Here is an 18,193-nt window from a genome sequence, read left to right on the forward strand (position 1 = left end):
ACCTCAGCTCTCCTGAAGGTAGGTGTGGCCGTAGACCAGTTGTAGCCAGTGAATGTGAGAAGTGAGGTCGTCTTTACCCACCAGCACTCCACTCCACGGCCTCTTAATAAACTTAGATTAGAAAAACCTTTAAGTTGATACGAATGTATCTGGCGGAAACTTCTACACAAGTAGAAATACCAGAATTCTCATCAAAATCTGGAACACAAGGATGGTCACTGTCACTGCCACTGTTCCACAGGATACTTGAGGTCCTCGTCAGGGGAAGAGGAAAGAGAAATGACACCCATGTTGTCAACAAAGAGAAAGGGAGCCACCTGTTTACTGTCTGTGATCATCCAGCTAGAAAGTCATGGGGACCCACTGAAAACCTTTATAGGTAGTAACAAGACTCAGCAAGATGATAGAAATAACATATATGTACAAAAGTCACTATCTTTATATACGGTTTTTAAGGTTGGGAATAAAAGGGATCCATCTACAATGACAAAAGTTACAAAATCCTAGGAGCCTCATAAAAAATGTGCAAGATTCAGATGAAAAACTGCAGTTTACTCAAAATACAAAAGGCCTTGAAGGGAAGGAAAAAACCTTCCTCTACCTCTCATAGTCCTCCAGCTGGACTAAGAATCAAATTGAAATGAGGCAGATTAACAGGAGAAAAAGCCCAGTTTTATTATGTGCACAGGAAGGCCCAGTAATGAAATTGAGGCCTACAGAAATGACCGGGGCAGGCAGTGTTTATATTTTTTAGGTAAAGAGATAATAACTCTGTGAGGAATTGACAGGATAAAGAACACTTAACTTTGGGAGCTTCAAGTAGTAAGGATTCGAAGCAGAGTTTAGGCTGGGATAGTAAATTAGTAAAAGCACCAGGGTTGTTTATGCAGCCTTCTGGACTCCAGACGTACCGTACCCCCTCTGGTGACGAGGATGTCTCCTTCCCTCCTGGTGCCGGGAGGGCACTTTTCACAACGGAGATTTATTTCCCGCTTTCAGGGAAGGGTCTTCTTGCACAGACTGTCTCTTAAGTAACTTTTATTGCAAATAATCAATATACCAAAGTGGTGCATTTTGGGGTCGCCTGCCCTTGGCTCTTATAGCCTATACAAATGGGTAAATGATCACATAGTAAGACTCAGTGTTGGAGAAACAGAAAACCCCCCAAATGTAAATTCATTCTGTTTAAAATGATAATTAAAACTATAAGCCATGTGTGGTCACCTCTGTGTGAGGTTATTTAGTAAGAAACCTTGAGAGAAAGAATCAGTTCATTCTGTATTTGACCTGAAGGCCAATATTTAGCCAGTAACTAAGATAAAGAGGACTAGGAGTATCTTCATCTCATGGTCTCCAAAAATTGACAAATAATTATAGAGCAAAGAAACAAGATTCTTCATTTTACACTTATACATAAACACATTTTTCTTAAATGTTTAATAAGAGTAGAATGCCTCTGTAATATTCAATTTTTAACTAAATAGGTTACTAATCTATAAACTCAAGGATGATCTAGAAACTATATTTGCTGGAATGTTAAGATGTTTGTTACATACAAATATAAATTATATTTATTCAGTGAAATCTAGAAAGAATGTTCGTTGTAAAATATTGAATTTGTTTCCCTATGTTATCATGACCTACCCACTGACTTACAACTCTACCAACATACAAACAATATGAATTATCTGGAGAATTAGGGAAAGTACATCCAGATATTTCTCCCTGGTGATTTCTTGTTCATGAATAATTTCAAATCTCTTAACTTAATTTATAAATTTAATACAACCTCACAAGAATATTTTATGAAACTGGACAAGATAATTCTAAATTTAATTAGGAAAAGAAAATGTAAGGAAGTAGCCAAGAAAGTTTTCAAAAGAAGAAACAAAGGAGAAAATGTTCCTGCTAGATATAAAAGCATGAATAACCGTATGTATATATATTTTACATGATACATTACACACATCCTAGCAACTGAAATGTTGGCACAGAGTTGACGCATGAAACCATGAAACAAAATAGAGATTCCTGGAACGGTTACAGCGGAAAGTCAGATCTTATCTCATATTGTACAAGAAACAGGAAAAAATACTCTGAATTGTGCATAGAAGCACAATTTACAAAATTGGGGTACAGAAGACCTTCTGAAGAAAGACACAAAGCACAGACATGATAGGACTAGGGTAACTGTGGCTGCATCAAAATTTAAAACTTCACACACAAAAAAGACTGTAAACCAACAAAAAAGACAAGAGAGCTCATGCAACTCTGTCCACAAAGGATTTATATTCAGAGTAGGTATTTACTTCAACACCTATAAGTCAATTTTTAAAAATAGACAAACAACCCAATGTAATTAGACCAAGTTTATGGATAGTTGAACAAATGGCCTGTAAACATACATATAAAAATTTTTTTTTCTTTACTAACAATCCCGGGAATTATTTAAAACATCTAAGACATAGGGTGTTACCTCTCTGAGAGTGACTTCCTCTGTTTGACAACACACTACAGAAAAGAGAGTAAGTCAGGGCTCCTGGAGGGCATGGTGACACGTCTGCTGCTAGTTTTGACAGGCGGACCTGAGGCGGACGCATTGCCATTGTGCATCTAGCCCGACTTCTCGAAGAGGCGTCCCCATCTGTCTGCCAGTTGAGACCCCCAGGGCCTTGCCTTAGGCCAGGAGCACAACATCATTGTCGGGCCTAAAATTTCAAATGCTGCCTTGACATCTTTGAGCCTCACGGATCTAACCGCGAGTACCTCTGCTCCCACCAGAGATGCCCCTGAACCAGCAGGAATGCCTCCCTGCCTTTCAGCTGGTCCTCCACTCAGTGGGGTCCAGCTCCCCGCCACATTGATCTGCAGATTCAAGATGGTTCCTATCAGAATCACAGCTGACTTCTTTGCAGAAATTAATGAACTGGTACTAAAATTTGCATGGAGGGGCACCTGGGTGGCGCAGTCGGTTAAGTATCTGACTCTTGGTTTTGGCTCAGGTCCTGATCTCAAGGTCATGAGATTAAGCACTGCACCGTGCTCTGCACTCAGTTCAGAGTCTGCTTAAGATTCTCTCTCCCTCTCCCTCTGCCCCTCCCCCCCCGCTCTCTTGCTCTCTCTCAAAGAAATAAATAAATCTTTAAAAAAATAAAACTTGCATGGAAACTCAAGGGACCCAAAATAGCCAAAACCGTCTTGGAAAAGAAGAGCAACATTGGAGGACTCACACTTCAGAATTTCAAACTTACTACAAACCTAGAGTGATCAAGACAGTGTCTTGCTTGAATAAGGAAAGACACAGATCAACATTCTATTGATAGAATAGAATTGGGAAACCAGAAATAAATTCTTGTGATTATGGTCAATAAATTTTCAATACAAGATAACTCAGTGGGGAAAGAACAGTTTTTTTAACAAATGGTGCTGGGACAACTGGACAGCCATATGCAAATAATGAAGTTGGATCCTCATCTAACACCCTATACAAAAATCAACTCAAAACAGATCAAAGTTCAAAATGTTAGCCCTAAAACTGTAAAACTTACAGAAGAAAACAGGGGTAAATCTTCATGCCCCTAGATTAGGCAGCAGTTTCATAGATGTGAAAGCACAAGCAAAAAGAAAACAGACAAATGGGATGTTACCAACATGAAAAATGCTTGATCTTCCAAGGATGCCATCAAGAAAGTGAAAGCACAACTCAGGGAAAGAGGGGGAAATGTGCACATAATACCTCTGGGCAAGGTCATTATTCAGGGATTTTACCAGTAGGTGGCTATTATGGTTATGTTATTTCAAAACTCCTTTTTGTTCAAAGCTAAGCCAACCTAAACCCTAACATCAGGGGCATCTCCCAACTCTCCGAGCCCTGGACCAGCAGTGCAGAGGGGCAGGTCAGCCAGGCCACTCTTGCTTTGCCCCCAGCCTCACTGTCAGCCTTGCTCTTGGGCGCCCCCACCTCCTGGTTTCAGCGGGGCTCAGAACTGAGAGCAGTGGGCCTGGCGACGGGAAGAGGACGAAGTCGGGGTCTTGCCCCCCCTCTCTCTGCCCGCTGCAGTTGGACACGGGATGTTGTCTCTTCAAGGTTGAGAGAGACCACCGTTCCGTCCCACTCATGTGCAGCCTCATGCCCAGGTGGCCACTGTGACCTCATCACCTTTGGAATGTCACATGATGGGTCCCTGCACCAAACCCCAGATGTCACATGGAGTGGTGACGGCCACCTGGTACATTGCTTCCAGAAGAACGCTGCTCAGAGCTGCATTGTTTGACCCTGTTGGCTGTCAATAATTTTCCTTCGAATCATGCTTTGAGATAGGGCAGAATGTGATCCTTTCATTTCCAAAATCTTGCAGCAATGACAAAAAAATAAATGGAGAAAGCAGGGGGTCCCCACATCCTTGCTCTGCATTAGATTTCCTCCTTAGTTTCTAGAGTTCGAATGTGCCCAGGAATACACATGAGCTCCCATTAAATGTCGCTCTGAGGACAGATCTTCCTCCCCGGCTTCAGCGCACCTCCACCACAGGAGCGTTTCCGGAGTAGCCTCGTCCTCCCTCTGTAGCAGCCCTGGTGCCCACGTGGGTCCTGCAGATGTGGAGCCAGGTGAGACCCTGCTCACCACCCTGCCCGGAGCTGAGACCAGCCCCGGGCCGGATCCAACCCCGCCCGACTGGAAGGCTGTCCACCCCACAGACCCCTTCATTCTTGCCCCAAGCCCCCTCCCTCCATGATTCCAGGTCCCTTGCCTCTTGACACATGAGTAGGGAACCCCTCCGCTGAATGACTGGGCATGTGGACCCTCCTCCAGTGCCCTTTTATTCTCCCCTCTGATCCACTGATGAATGAAAACATCCCCATTGTCCGAATGGGAAGGTAAGGGTTGTCTCCGCTACCCCTTAGGGTTTCTGAACGGGGGTCCTGTAAATCAGGCTGAAGAAAGAGAAGCAAACTGTTCATGACGGCACGCAGCCGTGCACTCAGAGGGGCGCTGTGCCCTGGGGCTCAGGGCATGTCTCAGCAGAAGAACAGCAGATCTGCAGGGAGCAACAGGACCAGGGCAGAGGAGCAGGAACCGCAGGGGTGCATGCACGAGGCACTGAGGGGTCCGGACGTGCATGCACCCCGCCCTGGGGCCGGCTCACCGTGGTCACAGCCTCCAGGCTTTCCCGCCAGGGGGACCCACGGCAGTCATTCCTCAGAAGCGGGTGCGGTCGGTCAGATGAGCGGAGCTCAGGGAAGGCATCCTTCGGCACCTGTCCATTCTCCTCGGGCTCCAGCTTGAAACACTCCTTCTGCCAAATGGCACACGTGGATGGCATGTTCCCGTCCCCCAAACTCCCATGATGGAGCTGGGTTTTCCTGAGTGTCCCAAACCTGGAAGCCATCTCCGCGAGACATGCCCCCTCCATGCAGTCATGTCCTTCCGTCCACTGTCCCCTCTGCTAGGACACTCTCGGCTCCCCCTGGGAATCCCGTGTTGAGACCACCTCCTCGCCATGTCCCCTCTGCCGCCTCCAGGACCTCCACCTCCCTTTGGACTCACCCTCGACACTGATGCTTTTAGCATCCTCGGTGGAAAAGTCCCTCCACTCAGATGACCTTCCCAGCCTGCTCATTGGACGCGAAGCCGAGGCATCAGGTGAAATCATCCCACCTGCAGCCTGTGTGACAGAGCGTGTGCCGAGACCCACCCGGGTTCCTGGCTCTGCTCCTGCGGCCTCCGCACCAACCCTGTGCACGCTTCCTCTGTGAAGCTTTTGATGGCCGGCCCGGCCCAAGGCGGCTGTGATTGACACAGTCTGGGGGACACGTGTGATGTCACCAGACTCGCTCCCATCCTGCTCCTGCAGGGGATCCATCTATGTGGCACGAAGCCGTGGAAATCGTGCCCACCAGTGGCACTGCCATGAGCAAGACCCGCGCCCCACCCACTCTCATCCGTACACATACCCAAGCGTGTTCTCCCTGATGGAACAAATTCCAGTGTGTGGTTTTCACACGTAGCAACGTCTGGCCCCGAAAAGTGTCCTGCATAAATCGGAGGCCCGGAAGGAGGCAGGAATAACCTGCAACTTAGATTCCACGTAAGAAACATGTGAGGGCAGAGGAGCCTTATCACTCGATACGGGGTCTTTGGGGCACCAGGTGGAGACACGGAGCTCGACGGAGGGGGTGGGGGGCAGGCACCCGTTAGAGACGCGGAGCTCGATATGGTGGGGGGGCTGGGCGCTCCCTGGAGACACGGAGCTTGACATGGTGGGGGGGCTGCGCCCATTGGAGATGCGGAGCTCGACGGGGGTCTCCTGGCCAGCAGTCCGAGTACAGGTTACAGCTTGAGGAGCCGGGTAATCTTGAGGGCAAGTGGTGGCCCACGGAGGAGGGGAGGGTCCAGTGGCCGAGCTGCGTGGGGTCTTGTCTGGCTCTCTGACCCCAGCCACAGGTCCCAGATTGTCAACCCACCCCCGTGCTGTCTGCCACCTTATCACTGATTAGCAAACGAGAGATACTCTGGTCACCGTGGATCCTTAGGGTTTTAGGCCTGAGCCAGGAACCAGGGACCCTGTCCTCACTGGGATCCCTGCAGTTTGTCGACTGGCTCAGGGGGAGGGACGTCTCCGTGTCCTGCGTCCAGGTGGGAAATACCTTTCCATCTGCCGCCCCGCATGCCGTCTGCCCCTCCGTCTGACACTTTTCCGGGTGTACCTGCACGTTTGCGCTGTACATGCCAAGCTACTTCTTTCTGCCACGTGTGGGATGGTTGCAGTCTTGCGCTGGGTGCTCCAAGGACTGTGGCATTGATGCCTGAGGCCGTTTGGCAGCAGCAGAGCAGAGGGGCTCCTGGGTGAGGATCTGCTGCCCCCCACCCCAGGGCCCTGCGGGTCCGCCGCCTTTGAGACTCACTGGCCGCACCAGACGGCCAGGACCCAGGCCACCCCAGGCTCGGAACCAACCCCCGCCAGCCTGAAAAGGCAAAGCCATGTTTAGGGGCTACAATGTCCCATTTCTGGGGGAATATCTTAAAAAGCCTTTTTTTTTTTTGGCTTGAGAAACTTATCCAAATACAATCCTTGGACCCATCCCTGAGACAGGCCAACGCTATGACTCATTCATGATGCCACCAGCAACCTGCACGGTGTGTTTGTGACGTCACCAAAGCCTCCAGCCATTCGGAGGGGTTGTCCAGGGGTCAGCGCTGTGTCATGCAGACTCACTTTGTACATCTGCACGTGTGCAAACTTCAGGAGGGCAATAATGACCTAGTCGTTAGGGTGTTTTTTTGCATGGCTGCCTGCTCTGGTCTGGGACGAGCTCTAACATCCTTCCTCTCTGTCCCTGCTGCAAATGGGGCAAGACTCGTGCCCTGGGCCTCGTGTGAGGCTGTCTCCTTCGGGCCTCAGGTGCGGGGCAGGCCATGTCCAGGAGGGCTGCAGCACCCCAGCCCACAGGAGCTTCCAGTGTGGTCTGGCCACTCCTCCCCAGACAACGAGGTCTTCATGTCCCCCCAAGCCCCTGCTTTGCCAGGAACATTTCCGGGGCTCCTAGCAAATGGCCCTGGCCCAGCCATGAATCCAGGTGACTTTGGGACCACCTCAACCCACGGAGCATGCTGAAAGGGACTGTGAGCTCCAAACTGGGCCATAAAAAGACATGGTGCTTCATCCAGGTTCTCCAGGGGATTAATCAAGCTTTTTATTGTCTGTATCTTATGGCGTTTTGACATCTTAAACAGCTTGCTGGCCAGAGAGGCGGCCCTGCCCAGGGCTAGCCAATTCTGAGACACACGCCATCTGAAAGCAAACCAGCCAAACCCGGGTCTGTGCCCCCAACCATCCCTCACCTGGTGCCCGCACACCAAGCAATACCCCTCAGGCAGGTCACCCCAGGGCCAGCCTTATAGCCTGGAACCAAAATTGGTCTAAGAGCCGCTCCCAAGCTCTTTGCTGCCCTGCCTTGCCTGTCTGTGGAAACCAAGACAAGTGCCAGGGCCCGCGTGCTCCCCTCATGCCTGCTTCTGCCTCCTGGCCAAACACCCCTGTTCCCTCTGTGGCCCCATGTGGCGGCCCCGGCATGGCCTGCTCCCTCCTCTCCGGAAATGTTCGTAATAAATTCTTCTTTGAATGGCATTGGCCTCTCCATGTCATCGCATGGTCACCTCCATAAATTAAAATCTCTCAGGTACAAGTAAGCTATCTTAGGATGCTAGCCCTGAGAAAGGCAGCCGCCGTGTAAGACATCCCCAGGACCGCTGGGCTAGAGGGGCCCATGCACAGCAGGGGACGGCACTGCCTGATCCCAGCCTCCAGCCGTCCCCGCCGAGGAACTGACGCATGCGGGGAGAGATTCTGGATCCTCCAGACCAGCCAACCTGCCAGCCACGAACCCGAGTGATCTCCACTGACGCCACGCGAGGTCCAAGAAGAGCTGTGCCAAGCCCAGCCCAATCCCCACCCCACGGCACCTGTGAGCATCACCAACGGCCCTGCCTGAGGCCCTCATCTTGGGGCTGTGTGCAGTTTGGGGCGTCAGGGGAAGCCGACTCTCCTTACATCATCCGGGGTTTTCAGGATTTGCTTTCTTAGGGACTGGTGCTTCTTCCGGCACTCAGGGCCACACAGATGGGTGGCAGCAAAGAGGAAAGACCTGCCCACCACCCTATGCCCACCACCCTGCAGCCAGAATGGCTTTCGTCCCTTTTAGTGATTTGTCTTCCAAGGAAAGATTTCCCAAGAACAAAGAGATTCTCTGGGTGCTGAGTGTTCTTAGGCTTATAAACCGGGGACTCCCTTCAATGTACAGAGGAGTAAACTGAGGCCCAGAGAGAGCAGGTGCCAAGGTAACAGAAGAAGCTCCCTACTCACTAACCTCCACTTGCCACTGTGGTTGTTCTGTGGCCAGACGGCCACTGTGCCCCACGGATCGAGAGAAGGAACATGCTAACTCTCACGTGCGTGCTCTGTTCCCACGTTCCGGACTGAGCCCATCGGCCAGCAGCTTGGCTGCGCTGGGCGGTCTCTAAGCAATCCACCTGTGCTTCTCACGTCAGCTCTCATCTCCATGGTTTCGATACTTCCCTACTTTTGGATCCAATTTTATTATCACATGTGATGACTTCAGTGGTGAACTAAGAAAACAAGGTTATTCACACTTAAATCCATAGCATTTAGAATCTAATTTAGTTGTTCTTACTATTTGTTCTCTTCCCCAAACAAGAGAGGCCTATTTGCTATGGACACGTGCAGGCTGCCAAGTCTGCAGGAACGGGCACTTGCTGAGATCAGACATTGATCAGACGTTTGAAGCACGTTGTCGTAATGCTAACGCAGCCGTCCATGTGGGGGACACCCAAGATACTCAGAAATATTGGAAATATTACATTGCTTGGATAACTGGAGAACATCCATTTGGAAATTTTAACAATAACTTGTTGAGAGTCATATGCCCTAAGCAGAGAATTTGAGACGAGAGCTCCCAGTGTAGCATTTGGCACAGAAATATTAGTGAAAAAAGTAGACCTCAAATACCGTTGACCCTTGCACAGCACGGGGGTTAAGGTTGCCATCCCTGCACAGCCAAAAATCTACCTATAGTTTCGCACTTTCCAAACACTTACCCATTCATAGCTACTGTTGACCGGAAGCCTTACCAATCACGTAAACAGTTGGTTAACACATACTCTGTGGGTTGTATTATTATACCCCATTTTCTTACAATAAAGTCAGCCAGAGAAAAGAAACGTCATTAAGAAAACCATCAGGAATAGAGAAGACACGTACAGTTCTACACTGTATTTATCGGAAAACACTCCACGTGTAAGTGGACCAGAGCAGTTGAAACCGTCTTGCTCATGGGCTTCAGTAAGCCTGACCTTGGGGCTGCGTCTCTGGGTCGCCCTTGGGGACAGCAGTGTTGCTACCATCATATCTGGCAATCAGGACGCGGAGAGGAGGTTCCTGCCTGGACACCACGGAGCCTCTGCACGCACAGATGGACGACAGGCCTGCTAGCGGTGGCCGCCCGTCTGCCCGGTGCCCCGAGCCTTGGCGGAGAGCACTCTGCCTCACCCAGAGCCCAGGGCTCTTGTAACACATCCGCTAATCAGACGTCGTAGGCTGCCTTGCGTGGTGGTCGGGCAGCCACGGGGAGCAGACACCAGGCTCCCCTTCTCTGCCTCCTGTCGGCGCTGGGGTCCCTGGGTCCTGGTTCATGGTGGATATGCCTCACCACCTTGTGTGGCCGGCCGCAGGCCCGGATGCCATTGAGCCTTCTGTCCTTCATGCTCATTTCAAGCTGCACACCTCTGCAGAGCCCACTTCTGAGCTGCAGCTGCAAACGATTTCAGCTTTACATTTTAACTTGTTGTTACAGAGTCTTTGGATTCCATGGTCTCGTTAACCCAGGATCTAAAGGTTGGAAGTCTGGTGACTCTGCACACTTATGTATTAGACCCCAGATGTTTTCTTTCTTTTCCCCTTGCTCAGGGCGTCTCTCAGGACGGCATTCCCAGGATTCAAGGAACATGGGGGCCTCCAGCCCCATGACCTCCAGCTCCCACCTCCTTCTTCCTCTCGGCTCTGCAGTCCCTCCCTGGACCTGCGGCTGCTCCAAGGGCCTCCATGCACTCAGCCTTCGCTAAATCCTTCCTGAGGGTCCACCAGCTCCTGGGGGTGCCATCAGCCAGGAACACTCTTAGCTCATTAAAGCAGATGTCCCTTTGTCCTGCGCTCTGGTCACCAGTAAACATCGGCTGATAGATTGATCCCATGAGGTCCCGGCACTTACAGAAAGCAAAGTGACGGAAGTGTCCGCGCGGCCACCGTCTACTCCCCCAGATGTCTGCGCTCTCTCTGGGCCTGCTCCTCCACCACCAGCAGCAGCCCAGGCTGGCTGGCCTTGGGGTCTGCTGCAGACCGCCCGAAGCCGGCACGGCACCCCACTCTGGTGTGTGTCTGTCTTCCGTGTGTCAGCGGGGCATCCTTCATTACCTGCCTCCTTAGTCACGTGCAGCATCATATGGCGCACAACGCTTGGCACCAAGTAGGTCTTCAGTAAACGGTGTAAAGAAGTGGTTCACACGGGCGCCTGTGTGGCTCAGTCGGTTGGGCAACGGCCTTCGGCTCAGGTCATGATCCTGGAGTCCCTGGATCAAGTCCCGCATCGGGCTCCCTGCTCGGCAGGGAGTCTGCTTCTCCCTCTGACCCTGCCCCCTCATGCTCTCTCTCATTCTCTCTCTCAAATAAATAAATAAAATCTTTAAAAAAAAAAAAAAAAGAAGTGGTTCACAGGATCTGGTTTTAAAAGGCAGAGATAAACCAATTTTTTCTCCTCCACACAGCAGGCATGCAGGGCGTGAGGTTTATTTCTGTTGAAAGGCTCGGATTTTAAAAGGGAAAACTAAGCCAAATGTTCCCCTCAGCACCCCAGGTATCCTAGCCAGCGGAGCTTATTTCTGTGAAGAGTCTCCAGCTCGTGCCTCGCGCCCCACGCGTCAGAGCCGGCGGCAGAGATGTAGGTCACCGCTCACCACGGAGGTAAAACACGAGATAATCAAGAAACAGGACCTTAACAAGTCACAAGCAGGAAGTGCTCAAAGGACGGCTATCTGGGAAAACAGTAAACAGCATTTTATGCTGCAGTCACTCAGAAAGAGGAGAGTCATCTCCAAGGGAACGTGGCCTTTGATTTCTAAAGGGGTCACATTTCCAAAGTTTGCTCCCGTCAGGGTGCACCTCGGAGCGTCAGTGCCGGGTGGCGTAGGGAATGCTGGTGGTTGAGTTCTGGAGGGTTCAGTGTGCATGATGGGGGTGTAATCTTGAACACAACAGGGACGGATGGTTGGCCCGCTGGAGGCGGCCAGCCGTGACTTGCCATTTCTGGAGATTGGTGAGGAGAGAATTGCTTGCAAGACGGAGGTGGCCCAGGCAGGTTTTGCAGACTTTCCAGGGGGCTGACAAGGGCAACCGGGATGGATACCCGTTCTGACTTGGACACTCACCCAGCACAGCCCCTGCACTCCCAGCTCTGAGCCGGAAGTGTGACTGTAGTCTTCAACCTTTGTTTAAACCCAACAGACCAGAAAATAAAAGTTTAAGCTCAAAATAGCCAAGTAGCAGTTATTTGGAAATTACTCTTAAAATACATTCCTCTGGGGGCTCCTGGATGGCTCAGTCAGTGGAGCCTGAGACCCCTGATCTCAGGATTGTGAGTTCGAGCCCCACGTTGGGTGTAGTAGAGACTACTTACAAATAAAATATTTAATACACACACACATATCTGTATTTTACAAGTTTACCAAATTCCCGTTGTATTTAATCTGACCAACGTTTAGGGTATATTTTATGTATCTATGTCACGGGTTGAATGGTGGTCCCTCAAAAGATACACCCAGATCTTACCCCTGCTCCCCATGTATGAATGTGAGTCACTTAGGATATTTTCAGATATAATTAAATTAAGGATCTCAAGATGAGATCCTCCTGGATGAGGGTGGCCCTACATTCAATGACTGGCGTCCTTATGAGAGACACAGACACAGAGGAGAGCCATGAGGAAACAGAGGCAGAGATGGGAGTGACGAGGTCACGAGCCAGGGAGGCCTGGAGCCCCGGAGGCTGGAAAAGGCAGGAAGGACCCTCCCCTGGAGCCTTGGGAGGGAGTGCGGCCCTGCCCCACCTGGATCTCAGGCTTCTGGCCTCAGAACTGAGACAGGATAAATGTCTGTGGTTTTATGTCACCTGTTTGGTGGTCTTTGGTAAAGCAGCCCTAAGAAACTAAAATGACCGGTAAAAAATTTTATTTTTGGGGAAAAAGAGGAAGAGGTTGAAAATTAAAAGTAAGCCATGGAATTTAATGGACTTTTTTTTTTTTTTTTACAGTTTTGTTTTTGTTTTCCATATCAGTTTTTCAAAAACCTGCAGGGAGGTTTTGAGAGAGGCTTTGAGGGTTTTTTTCTCCAGTGCTGAGGCAGGGTTGTGTCCTCCTGTGCACAGACTCGCAGCCTGGGTCTCCGCGGTCTATTCTGGGCACGCTGGGAGTTCGCGCAGCTGCTGGGTGGGCTCTCTGCCCCTCTCTGCCCCCTCCCCCCACGGGGACTGTTCTGGAGTCTTGATGCATTTTGATACTCCTGCTAGTGACTATGTCCCTCCCCTTATCTGTTACTGAAAAGAGTTAACTCTGAGTGTCCATTCTGTGTCCAGCCAGGGAAGATGGAGCCTATGCATGAGGCCAGCGGCTTTCCTCATTTTGGAGAAAGGAGGCATTTCTACTCCACAGGACGGTCCACCAGAACATGGGGTAGCAGGGGGAGGGGGATGAGTGAGCTTTTTCGGAGTTTTACCTAAGATTCTTCTTTTCCCCAAATGCTCTTAGAGGGATAAGCACTATGTCTGCCCATCTGTGTCCAGCAGGGACTTCTCCAACTTCGGATGAATAAATCCCACACTGGACAACGTGGAGGAGGGAGAGCAGATGAGCACATAAGACTAGAACCAGATCCCCAGTCAGTGAACAAGCCTGAGCCTCGATTCCTGACCATGCAGCGGACCCTGGTCTTCCCTGGCTTGCGTGTCGGCCTCCTTGATGCCTGTGGACCCTGGAGGCTGCCTCATGGAGGGAGCCAGGCGCTGAGGAGGGACCCTCGGAAAGATGTTTCTTCCCCTTTCGCTTTCCCTCCACCTCTCCTGCCCCATCAACACACCTCGGCGGCCCATTTTCACGGAACGGAGTCAACAGACAGAATAGGGTCCAGAGGGAGAGACGCTGAAAATGGCCGTGTTGCAGTCAGGCTGCAAATTTTTATGCAGAAAAAGTTATTTCTTCACTAGAAGGTAGAACTCTTACAGATGCAGAAATTCAACCTAATTTTTAATTTTTTGTTCAATTTCTATGTAGGGATTTTTTTATGATGGCTGTGGTGTGATGAGAATGTGTTGGGGTGTTCATCACGCAGGGTCCCGTGTGTTTGCTAGAGGAGAGGCCACTGACCTACAGACGCCACAAAAGCCATTACTCAGAGCACTGGGTGCCTCCTCCTCGTCCAGGAAGAACGACGGGCAGCCCCAGGGCCAGTCTCCTCTGGCAGACCTGACTCATCCTGGCTGGCGCCCGACTCTCCCTGAACCCCAGGCGCAGGTGTGCACCCAAGTCTCTGGGCAACCCGAGGGCGTAAGCCCTGCCCGCCAGTGAGTACCCCCCCAGAGCGTCTAGAACCCAAGATGTGGAGGCCCTTCCACCATGTGTGGGGCTCGCCGCCGTGAGGTCAACGTCTGCGGCGCGTTCACTCCATTGTTACTGTAGCTAATTCACCGACACGAGAAATATATCCGGGTGTAGAGCTGTTGGTTTCACGTTCCCTATTAGGCCAAAATGTTCCCCGATGCCGACCATTCTTCACATTGTTTACTTGGCCTGACATCGCAAGAGAATCCTCTTCCTCTGTAGAAAACCATCTAAAGCATTCACCGAAGGGCTGTCTGTCTGTTGTGTTCCCTCCCTGGTACAGAAGTCTGTACTGTATCCACAGCCGGGGCAGTGGACAGGGGTGTGGGTGTGTCTGTCTGTCCCACACCCTGTCCCGAGGGACAGACCCCTCGCCGATCCTCCCACCCGCTGGCTCACCAGCCGTCACACTTGCCTTTCATCACTTTACACAGAAAATAGGAGGATTTATTTCTGTATGACTTTGAGCATTTTTGGGGCAGAAGAGGTACATTTCTGGTTGTAACAAACAACTTTATTTCTCCTGTGCCTTCTATTTCTGTCTGAAAGTCCCCTAAAGCCTCCAGTCTGGGGGAGAAGATGCCTTGTGCACACTTTCCATTTCACGTAACGTTTGAAGGTGCTCCACGGGGATTCCACTGAACTCCTACTATGGAGAAGTAAGCAGCAGTAGAACTGACAGTGAATTTGGGAGCACAAGCCTAGACAAATATGCTTACCAGGACAAAACCTTTGCAATGATCATTTTTCTCCATGAAAAGTAGAAAAGGCTAGATAAGGACAATCTTGTGCAGACATTTATTCATGATTCCAAAGGCACGTCTGCTCTGTCTCTGTCTGGGTAAGGCGCAGCCGTGTTCCTCCCCCCGAACTCAACAGCAGGAGTCATCAAGCCCTCCAGTCCCGGGGCCACCATGGGAAGTCCATGTGGGGCCAGGGGGTAAGCGGGAGCTCCAAAGAAGGCCGTAAGGTGTCTGCATCCCCTGTGCCCCTCTGCAGTGTGACCAAGTCCCTCCCTTTGCATCTGGGCTGGCCGTGGACCGGCTCTGACCACAAGAGTGCAGGGGGAGGGTGGCTGCCAAGACCCATGGGGCTGCAGAACAGCTGGGCTCCCCTCCTCCCCCAGCAGCCCTGAGCTCCAGATAAAGAGCCCCGTGGAGAGAGAGGTCCAGCCAGCTCCCAGGCTTCAGCCCCCCCCAGGCGGGGCCAGGTTTATGAGTGCCAGCCCCAGGGGTTTCAGGACCCAGCTGATTTCCAACCCGACGCCACATGGAGCAGAAGTACCCAACTGAACCGAGCCCTAGCTCCTGACCTACAGAATTTTGCTCAAGTAAAATGGTGATTGCTATCTTAAGTCACCAAATCTCTGGATAGTTTGCCATCCAGGGAAACGGTCAAGTGACCCTATGCAGCTGGGGTCCCGGCAGCCTGACAATGACCGGTGTCGGAGGCATCCACGCACAGATGGTGGGAGGTGGGTCACCAGCCACACAAGGGTCACATTCCCTCTGCCAGGCCCACGCCCCAGAGGGGCCCCGACGCTGTCACGGCAGAGAAGGCAGACAGAAGTCCGCACCCTGGGGCCTTAGCTGCAGACGCCGGCTCCTAAAGCGGGCCCCGATGCTTGAGCAGAACTGAGCGCTGAGGTCAGAGATGCCAACACACACAGGTTCAGCCTCACGGAGCCGGAGGGAAGGGGCCTGCAGACCCCACGGAGGATCAGAATGGGTCTCAGCCTCGGAGCTACCGCTCTGTGTGCGGATGGGATGGAAAGGCCTGGCTCCCTCAGACCCATGGAATACGGCTGGAAACAGACCCTCTTGTTGCTCGTAAGGATTCTAAGAGCATTTAGTGGGGGAAAGAACAGTCATTTTAACAAATGGTGCTAAGATGACTAGAGTTCCCCGTACAATAAAATGAAGTTGGATGTCTACCTAATGCCATTTACGAAAATTAACTTAAAATGATTCATAGACCTGACCGTAAGTGTTAAAACCACTGGACACCAGGAGAACACAGAGCCGGAGTCTTTACGCCTTGTCTCAGGTGATGGTTCTTAGGTATGACACCAAAAATACAAGCAGCAAGAGAAAAATAGGTGAACTAGGACCACACCAAATTTACAATTTTTGTGCTGTGAATGAGGTCATCAAGCAGGTAAGAGACAGCTCAGAGTTGGAGATACAATGTCAGCAAACTGTACACCGGATAACAGACATGAATCTAGAACAGAGAACAAACACCCATAGCCCAACAGGAAAAAGACAAATAAACGAACTTACAAAGGGGCACAGAATTCGAAGGGCCGTTTCTCCAAGGATGCCGTGGTCCCTTCTTCTCTGCAGGGCTCAGGCTCTAAGACCCCTGGGGGATGCCCAAGATCTCAGACAGCACCCAAGCCTGCATGCGTGCTCTTTCTCATAGGTGCAAGCCTGTAATGAAGTTCAATATATAGGGTCATACACAGAGGAGATTAACTACAACAACTGATAATAAGATAGAAAAACTGGAACAATATGTTAGATAAAAATTATGTGAATATGTTCTCTGTCTCGGAGTATCTGACTGCGCTGCACTCACTCTTCTTCCCGTGAGGATGTGAGGTGACAGAATGCTGGGTGATGAGATGAAGTGAGAGGAGTGACACAAGCATGGGTCACAGCCAAAGGCTACTACTGACCTTCGAAAAGTTTATAACTGAAGTAAAATTGACATGTAATATTAAATTAGTTTCATGGAGCTCCTCAGTGGCTCAGTCGGTTGAGCGTCTGCCTTTGGCTCAGGTCATGATGCCGGGGTCCTGGGATCGAGTCCCGCATCGGGCTCCCTGCTCGGCGGGGGGTCTGCTTCTCCCTCTGCCCCTCCCCCCGCCCGTGCTCTCTTTCTCTCTCTCTCTCTCAAATAAATAAATAAACAAGTTTCAGATGGGGACCCTGGTCGGTTCAGTCAGTGGAGTGTGCAACTTTTGATCTTAGGGTCATGAGTTCGAGCCCCACGTTGGGTGTAGAGATGACTTAAAGAAAACAAAAAAATAAGCAAGTTTCAGATGCACGCATGCTGATTCAACAATCGTACACCTAAGACACGCTCACCACGCTTAGTGTGTTAGGGCGGTATTGACCCTACTCCCTGTCCCGTACTTGTCATTACTCCTCACCTTGTGCTGATGTAGAAGGAGGGTCGTGGGCTTCAGGACCGCCTTGACCGAAGGGGACCACGGTCTGCAAACTAGTCAGCAAGCTCATGAGGACATGCTCACCACCACCAGGGAGATGCAAGCCCAAAGCACAGCGAGGCACGGCCTCAGTCACACTGGCTGGAAGGGATACAGTCCCGCAGGCGGCAGACCCAGCGTCGGCGAGGACGCGGGGCAAGGGGACCGTCCTGCACGGCCGGTGGTGGCGTAAAGCAGCGCCTGGGCTGGGTCGGCGGGAGGACGCCGGTTAAATGCGGGTCGGTGTGGGGTCGCCTCGGGGGGAGGGGACAGAAATAGTCCAAATGCAGCCTAGGGCGATAGTCCCGCACCTCTACGGACAGAGAAGGAAAAAACGCGGAGTTACGAACTTCAAACGCACGACGTGCACGGTGAAGGGGAGCCGAACACGCCCCCCACGCAGGGTACGCTGAGCACGCCGAACACGCCCCCCACGCAGGGTTCGCTGGGCACGCCGAACACGCAGGACACGCAGGGTACGCTGGGCACGCCGAACACGCCCCCCACGCAGGGTACACTGGGCACGCCGAACACGCCCCCCACGCAGGGTACGCTGGGCACGCCGAACACGCCCCCCACGCAGGGTACGCTGGGCACGCCGAACACGCCCCCCACGCAGGGTACGCTGGGCACGCCGAACACGCCCCCCATGCAGGGTACGCTGGGCACCCGCAGCCCTGAGACCCAGCGCGGGAGTCGACACTGCAGCTCGCCCTTCCCGTCCGTGGGATTCCCCGTGTCCTTCCCCCCCCCCCCCCC

Source organism: Neomonachus schauinslandi, chromosome 13, assembly GCF_002201575.2.
Source record: "Neomonachus schauinslandi chromosome 13, ASM220157v2, whole genome shotgun sequence".
Classification (NCBI taxonomy): Eukaryota; Metazoa; Chordata; class Mammalia; order Carnivora; family Phocidae; genus Neomonachus; species Neomonachus schauinslandi.